The sequence below is a fragment of the Papaver somniferum genome, chromosome 8 (genome assembly GCF_003573695.1).
Source record: "Papaver somniferum cultivar HN1 chromosome 8, ASM357369v1, whole genome shotgun sequence".
NCBI classification, from domain to species: domain Eukaryota; kingdom Viridiplantae; phylum Streptophyta; class Magnoliopsida; order Ranunculales; family Papaveraceae; genus Papaver; species Papaver somniferum.
The window spans coordinates 152,163,666-152,172,625 of record NC_039365.1 but is presented as its reverse complement, the minus strand read 5'-3'; the positions used below and the strand labels follow the sequence as shown (position 1 = coordinate 152,172,625).

Sequence of the window (8,960 nt, the reverse complement as noted above, 5' to 3'; positions counted from 1 at the left end):
TATTAGAAAATATGCTCATCATACAACGCTGAAAAGTTGCAGGGGCATTACATAGCCCGAAGGCATGCTCTATACGCAAAGGTACCAAAGGGACAGGTAAAAGTGGTTTTCTCTTGGTCTTCTGGGGCAATAACGATCTGATTATAACAGGAGTATCCATCTAAGAAGCAATAGTGACTATGTCCAGTAATCACTCTAGCATTTGGTCGATATAAAAGGAAGAAGGGAAAGTGATCCTTCCTTGTGACCTTGTTCAATTTCCTATAGTCAATACACACCCATCCCGGTCACTCGGGTTGGGATTAATTCATTATTATCATTTGGACTACAGTGATACTGATTTCTTGGGGACAACCTGAACAGGGTTGACCCACTTACTGTCTGAAATTGGGTAATAATACCCGCATCTAACAACTTAAGCACCTTTTTCGAACTACCTCTTTCATGTTAGGGTTCAGTCGACGTTGCATCTCCCTAGAAGGTTTGGAGTCTTCCTCTAAATGAATCTGATGCATACACACAGTAGGACTTATACCCTTAATGTCTGCTATAGTCCACCCTAAAGCTTCCTTATTGTCTTGAAGTACATTTACTAGCCTACTTTCCTGATCACTATCCAAATTGGAAGCTACAATCACAGGTAAAGTCTCAGATGGGCCTAAAAACACATACTTTAGAGTATCGGGTAGTGGTTTAAGGTCCAACTTTGGGGGCTCTTCTAAAGAAGGAATTAGGGTAGTCTCAGAAACTGGTAACGGTTCGAACCTAGCTTTCCATCTATCAGTGTCTAACACAGGGGTAGAATCTAATAGAGCATTCACCTGTTCAATAGTGCTATCGTCGTCAAAATCTAAACCAAAATGGGATAGACAACTTTCTAATGGGTCTTCAGACAAGATGTTTGGTAATGACTCCTGAACTAAGGCTTCTATCATGTTCACCTCCTCAACACATGTGTCATCTAGCTCATGAGGTTGCTTACTGACATTAAAAATGTTCATCTCCATAGTCATATTACCAAAAGATAAACTCATCACACCATTTCGACAGTTAATGATCGCATTAGACGTAGCTAAAAATGGGCGACCTAAAATCACAGGTATCTGGTTCTCTGGGTCAGGGACAGGTTGGGTATCTAGGACCACGAAATCCACTGGATAAATAAACTTGTCGACCTCAATAAGAACATCCTCGATAACACCTCGAGGGATTTTAACAGACCTATCAGCTAACTGCAGTGTCATCTGAGTAGGTTTCATTTCACCAAGTCCTAGCTGTAAGTATACATGGAATGGCAGTAAGTTCACACTGGCTCCTAAGTCAAGTAAAGCTTTTTCTACCCGGAAGTTACCTATTGTGCAAGCAATGGTAGGAGAACCTGGGTCTTTGTACTTTGGAGTTGTGGTGTTCTGAATGATTGAACTTACGTGACTAGCTAAAAAGGCTTTCTTATGGACGCTAAGTTTTCGCTTTCGCGTACACATATCCTTAAGGAACTTGGCATAAGCAGGAATTTGCCTAATTGCATCTAATAAGGGAAGGTTTATGGTAACTTGCTTAAAAACCTCCACTATGTCATTAAAGTTCGATTCCTTCTTTGTTGGTACTAATAGCTGAGGAAATGGGGCTCTAGGCCTAAAATCAGACCTTTCAGGAACCGAATTCACATCATCAGAAACTTTATCAGTCTCTTCAGCTACTGGTCCTGAGAGGTGAGATCCTGAGGGGTGAACTACAGTATGTTCACTATCGGGCATGGTTACCTTATTGTCTACAACTCTACCACTTCTAAGGGTTCTAACAACATTCAATTGATTCGATGGTTTTGCACCTAATTCATGAACTCCTCTAGGGTTGGGTTGTGTTTGACTAGGAAACTTACCTTTTTCTCTCAAAGAATCACTTATCAGACCAACCTGGGTTTTTAACTCGGAAATAGCCTGACTATTTTCTTGTCCTATCCTGTTACTAGCTTGTAGACTCTGTTCTACGGATAACTGGAATTTTGCAGTTTGCTGAGTTAACAAGGCGAGAGATTCCTCTAAACTTAGGATTTTCTTATCTGACTGATTCTGAAACTGAGCTAGTCCTGAAGGATTCTTAGTATAGCCAAAACCTGGGGGAGCATTAGAATTACTAAACTGACCTTGACTTTGGCCCTTAGACCACGAAAGGTTCGGATGGTTTCTCCAACCAGGATTATAGGTTTCTGAATATGGGTCAATCTTTTGACGGTTATCAAATCTAGTGTTATTATAAAGAGCATTGGCCTGCTCTTCAATATTCTGGCCTTCCCAAAAAGGCTCCACTCTACCACTAGTCTGGCCCACTTCTAAGGCTTCTAACCTTTTTGCTATAGCAGCAATTTTGGCATCTGATTCATAGCCTCCTTCTACCCTATTAACGTTTCCTCTACTTAAAAGAATTGTTTTCTGGGGTGCCCTACTATTTTCCCATTGCTGGGTTTTTTCGGCGATTTCATTAAAAAATTCCATCGCCGCATCAACAGTTTGGTTTTCAAATCCACCAGTGCATAGAGACTCAACCATGGTCGTTGTGGAATAATCTAAACCCTCATAAAGGATCTGAACTAGCCTAACCTTTTCTAAACCATGATGAGGACACTGGGATAATAAATCATTGAACCTTTCCAAATACCTATATAAAGATTCTCCCTCTTGTTGTGAAAATGTGCATATTTGCGTCCTAATAGACGATGTTTTGTGCCTAGGGAAAAACTTATTGAAAAAGGCAGATGTAAGTTGTTCATATGTCTCAATTGACTCGGAGTCCAAACTATACAGCCACGACTTGGCCTTATCTTTCAGGGAAAATGGGAATAACCTAAGTTTCAAAGCATCATCATCTAAGCCTCTAATTCTTAGAGTACTACAAATTTCCTCAAAATCCCTAACATGGTAATAAGGGTTTTCATTTTCTTTCCCTAAAAAGATTGGGAGCATCTGTAAGGTCCCAGGTTTCAGTTCATAGGGTGCCTCCGTTTCAGCTAACTTAATACACGAAGGACGGGTAGTCCTAGTTGGATTCAACAAAGCTTTCAAAGTTGCCATTTCTGGCGCTATCGGAGCAACAGGATTCTCTCCTCAGTCAAAGAACGTTCAAAAACAGACTCTTCAAAAGCCGGACTTTCTAGATTAAGGTAATCGAGACGCTTCGAACTACTAGGTTTCTCTTTAACAAATCTACCTAGTGCGTCTCTTTTACGTTCAGGCATACAATAGAATTTTCTAAATTGGAAGGGTAAGCAAACACAGATCAAGGCCGACTCAACCAAATCAAACCTATTGATTTCTAGCAAACAAAAAGCATGATGGCTCCACTTAGATTGTTTCTAGACCAGCTTCTAATCCTTCGAACGGGAATTCGTTACAATTTAAGCAAACCCCTCTGGAATCAATCCGAGTTAACGTAAGTTGAATAGAGGCGAGGGAAGCTCGGTGGAGCTTTGATACCCAAGGCCTCACCGGTATTACAAGGCGGCGCAGTCACGCATTCAACTTACAGAAACCGTCAAGAACTTCGAAGTATGCTTAAAAGAGTAACCAATATTTTTCGAATGACTTTCCTGTTAAGCTCGTTACCCTATCGGTCTCGTTCTAGTCAAAATTTTAGGCTTAGGTTCGCGTAGGTTACGTGTTCCTAAAGCGGGCAAGAAGAGAACGGTGATGAAATCCGAACCCTTATCTTGTATGGCCAGGCCTTGCCCTTTACTAGAAAAATAAATGTCCGTATTCAGTCCTCAACATATATGCATACGAAGGAGTCCAGTAACTCGCTGACAGGGGATTCGCGAGTGTTTAGAATCTTACCTCCCGTTCCAGACGGGGGATGAATCGGTTGTAGTCGACTCGGGCCACTGACTCCGATGTCTAGTGTACGAACCCAAGGTGCAGAGACAATATCGTAATTGTCCTCCTTCTCTGCAAACAGTTTATATTTAAAGTACCCTTCCGTAGGGTAATAAAAAAATAATGTCCCAAAGTCCAAAAGTCCAAAAAATAAAGAAAAATTACAAAAATAATAAACCCTAATACAGTTTTTTTTTTAAATAAAATAAACAAACCCTAAACTAAAATTGTCTAAAAAAAATTTGTCTTCTTTTCTGTTCTTTTTGCTTTAATCTTTAGCTCCAAGTCTTTATGAAATCACCAAACTCCTTGGCTCAATTTTCTTTATGATCCAGAACCTGTAGACACAAGATAAATACCCAAAAACATAAAAAAAGACAAAAATAATAAAAACAAAAAAATAAAAATAAAAATAAATCTAAAACCCTAAAAACAATTCCGCGTCGGCGGCGCCAAAAATTGATGTGATTTGTAGATAGTGGTAAAAGTGGTTCGATTCTCAGACTTGTGAAGGATATTAATTAGACTTAAATCCTACTATTAAAATAGAAAACTCACTAAAAATTATAGCAAACTCAATCAAAGATGATATCAATACTAAAAGAAACACTGAGGCTAAGATTCCACTATTTTCCAAGTTCAAAGTGATTAAACCAATACTTATATTTATGCAATTTTCTTGTTTAATTTGATTCTAAAATATTGAAACAAGTAGATTTTCAAAAGTAATAATTGTAAATACCAAGTATGAAGCATCAAAAGTCTTAAAACTAAGCATACTCCATCAAAATAGATCACAATCACTCAAATAAAAATCATATTCAATAATAGTTCAAGGCAAATAATCATATAATTATCCCAAATAAAAAGATAAAATAGAATATACCACTTTTTGTTGGAAAAATAGCTTCCTCTATCGCCTCAGCAATGTGGTTTAGCTCCTCATATTAATCATGATCTCAAAATATGTGTTTGTTGCTCAAAAGATGATTAAAAGAGTGAAAAGTAATAACACAAACTGTTTGCAACAGTGTATTGGTGTTGCAAAACAACTGTTACAATGGAACTGTTACAGAAAAACTGTTGCTTTGTCGCTGATTTTAAGACCCTAGAATAAGACTGCCCTGAACAACTTAATGTTTTTCAGCTGTTAAACAAGGACACTTTTCTGCGACTGTCCAGCGAGGGTCAATGTTCTTCGCGTTCTTCTTCTTCAACAGCAGCAGCAGCAGAAACAGAGTTTGGTAAAGGTCTGATTTCATCTTCTCTGGCTCTCCTTAGGTTCCCAAACTCTCGACACCTCTTCTATATGACCCAATACATCTATCTATATCAAAAATACTGATTAAATCTCTCCCAAATCTTCCAAAATCTCTTTCCTTCTCTTCACGGCCAAGTTGCGACAATTTCTTGTTTTAGGATTTCTACGCGTTTCTGAGCTTTCCTTTTTATTCTAAACTCTTCCTTAGATAGATACAAATCTTTGGGAAGGTTTACAGCGTTTTAATCACTCTAAAATTCCCTAAAACAGGTCACACACGTGACTTTTCATATTTTCTTGTTGTGAGAAAAATCCGTCGTTTGAGCCCATTCTAATCGATTTAAACACCCATATCAGATTCCTAGACCCATAAGAAGTCTATCCTATGAAAATCAGAGGTTTAATCGACCTCAAACTCCTTCAAATCACGATTGCCAAAACTTCTCTTTAACTGCATTTTTTCCCCGCCAAAATCCTTTTTTTTGAATGTTGATGATGGTTGCCCCTTATCCAGAGTAGGGGTGCGATTAGCAACTGCCTGGAAATGGGATGTCCCTTAGTAATTAGGTTACCCCTTATCCAAAGTGAGAGTCCGAATAGCAAATGTCCTCTGGGTGCTTTCCGACAACTTTTCGAGCCAATTTTTTCCAAAAATGTTTATTAGCCAAATATACCTAAAAATAAATAAAACACCATAATAAGTACAAAAATGAGCCCTAACAATATATAGAATCGAGACAAATCGTACACAAAAATGTGTCTATCACACCATACCATGACGGCCTTCCCTATGCGGTTACCAAAACGAAGGCCTGCAACAATCAACAGCCACTTTTTCATCTAAGATGCAGATCTTAGCCGTCCAAGGTTACCAGCTAACGCATGGCAACCTTTGGCCTTAGTTTGGTCGCGCCTAAACAAAGCCAAACCCCTAACTTTTAGCCATGCCTAAACTGGGCCACATTAGCCATACTGATCATACTTTCATGCCACTGGCTACCAAACGAAAGGTTGCAATAATCAACGACTACCTTCCTCTTAAGATGCAAAATCTCGACCTTTGAAGGTCACCACCGAGCCGGAAAGTCTCCCAAGCTCAACTTTCCAGATAACAACAACATGCTACATGTTTTCCACGAAAACACTCGAGACATCAACACATGTCACAAACTGGGGGATGCTCATTGGGTATTGGTTTGGCGGTTTACAGCGTGCGGTGTACACTACGCTCGTTATAAGAAAGTGTCATAAGGATGAGGCGGTTAGTAAATACAGGGAGGAATGGTGAAACTCTTCCTTTTATGGAACATCAATTCCAAGCGTTACCGATTACCATCTCCTCCCATTTACTCACCCGTTTTCCATTTCTTAATGAGACCAGAGTACGTTTCACTTCGACTTGTATAAATAGGCATTACCTATTTCCACCGAACAACAAGTTCTGGTCAGAAGCATACAACACTCAGAAAACGTTTGCTAGCTTTCCCATCTGTTAGCTTCCCACTTTCTGATACAAGTCACAAAAAAACTACTCTTCCAGAATCAACTATTCTGGTCTCAACACTCTCTTCGCTTCCCTCCCCAAAACTAACCCTTCTCCTTCTCTTTGTGACTGAAGCAAGTCTAGAACGACCATTTCTTGGGTTAGGACGGATTTGTACAGATTGATCTCTCGAATCTAAAGCACTCCCTTGCAGTACATTGTTTAGGGTTTAGACTCGTTTCTCACCCACACGCCCGAAATTACCGAAATAAGCAGAAACCGTTTTCACCCTCAAACAAATCGCGACCTGATAGACACATTTTTGTGTATACGTTGTCCTTAATTTTATGTATTGCTGGTACTCGATTTTTGTACTAATATTGTGTTTTTATGTATTTTTAGGAATTAAACATTTTCGGAAAAATTGGCTCGAAAAAGTGTTAAAGGCAACCCGGAGGACATTTACTATTCGGAGCTGCGTTGAAAGATTATCCTGTCACGAGTTAGAATCAATATATTTCGAGAAATATGCATGTTCGATCACGTCAACACTAAACAGACGCGTGATAAGCTAAAACAGGGAACAAATATATTTTCGTTTCACTTACTGTTAGTGTTACTGTGGGAAATATACGTGCAGAAAAGAAAAAAATAGGAAACTATTCCCGAGAATAATATTCCTTCACTGTGAAGATTTTGAGGAGTAATTGGAGATAATTTACAACTCATTCATGCATGCAGAAAATAAAAAAATAGCAAATTATTCCCGAGAATAATATTCCTTCACTGTGAAGATTTTGAGGAGTAATTGGAGATATTTTACAGCTCATTCATGCGTGCAGAAAAGAAAAAAATAGGAAATTATTCCCGAGAATAATATTCCTTCACTGTGAAGATTTTGAGGAGTAATTGGAGATATTTGTGGTTACTGCTGGGTTATAAATAGCTCCTGAGATGTAAGAGAAGGGGGATGAGTGATTAGGAAGTGATTAGGGGAAGAGTTTTAAACACCCGATTTTCATCATTTTCTCTCCATTTTATCTTTGTAAACAATTTTTGAAGTAATGAACAAATATTTTGAGCGTGTTTACACAATGATGAGCTAAACCCAATCCTTGGGGCTTTGGAGGAAGCCGTTGTTTCGGTAAAAGTGATATATATTTCTATTAATTAATTACAACAAATCTATTATGATTTTTGCATTGAACTAAAAATTGTTTATATGATTTTGATTAGTTAGGTGTATTTTCTCTTGATAGAATATGCTTGCTTCAGGGTTTTGATATTCTATGCTTGGATTAACATCTATTCTTTTGGAAATCTACATGTCTAGGCAATACTATTAGAATCAATTTGAATGTTGAGTTACATAATTATTGTTTTATTAAATCACTAATATCAACCAATGGTGGAATCCTAGCTCTATTCTCTCCATAATTTTCACAGCATCTTTTTAAATTAGTTCGCTATTTTTATTTATTAAAAAAAAATCTAAAAATACGCTTTCACAAGTCTTGAACGAATCATACTACTACAACAACTTTGAAAATACATCAAATTTTTGGCGCCGCCGACGCGGACTTGTCTTTAGGCTAGAGTTTTTAGATTTTTTTTTTTTTAGGTTTTTATTTGTTCTTCTTTACGTTTTTTGGATTTTGTCTTTTTCTTTCAGATTTTGGAATTTGGAGCGAAAGAAAATTTTTCCAAAGCTTTTGGTGAATACTTAAAGACTGGAGTAAAAGGCAAAGCGAAAGGAGCGAAAGAAGAAGATTTTTTTTTTATATAAAAAAAAGAGAGACAAAAAAAAGAAATATTTTTATTTTTGTAGATTTTTATTTTTTTTAGACTTCCATTTTTTTTGCACTTTATATTTTTGGACTTTGGACTTTAAATTTTGGGACATTATTTTGAAACCCTACGGAAGGGTAGTTTAAATATAAACTGTTTGCAGAGAAGGACGGTGACTACGATATCACCTCGGCCCCTCGGGTTCGTACATGACATAGGAGTCGTGGCCCGAGTCGACTACAAAGGTTCATCCCCCGTCTGGTACAAGAGGTAAGTTTGTCTAAACACTTGTGAATCCCCTGTCAGCGAGTTATTGTCTTCCTTCGTATGCATATATGTTGAGGACTTGAAAACGGCTGCTTTAATTTCCTAGTAAAGGGCAAGGACTGGCCATACAAGATAAGGGTTCGGATTTCATCACCGTTCTCTTCTTGCCCGACTTAGGAAAACGACACCAAATGCGAACCTAAGCCTAAAATTTTGACTAGAACGAGACCGATAGGGTAACGGGCTTAACAGGAAAGTCATTCGAAAGATATTGATTACTCTTTTAAGCATA

At 38.0% G+C, this 8,960-nt stretch overlaps 1 pseudogene; it reads left to right on the top strand.

The window, feature by feature from the left end:
* The first annotated feature begins 2,607 nt into the window (after positions 1–2,607).
* LOC113307223 lies at positions 2,608–2,707 on the top strand (annotated as a pseudogene).
* Positions 2,708–8,960: the final 6,253 nt, after the last annotated feature.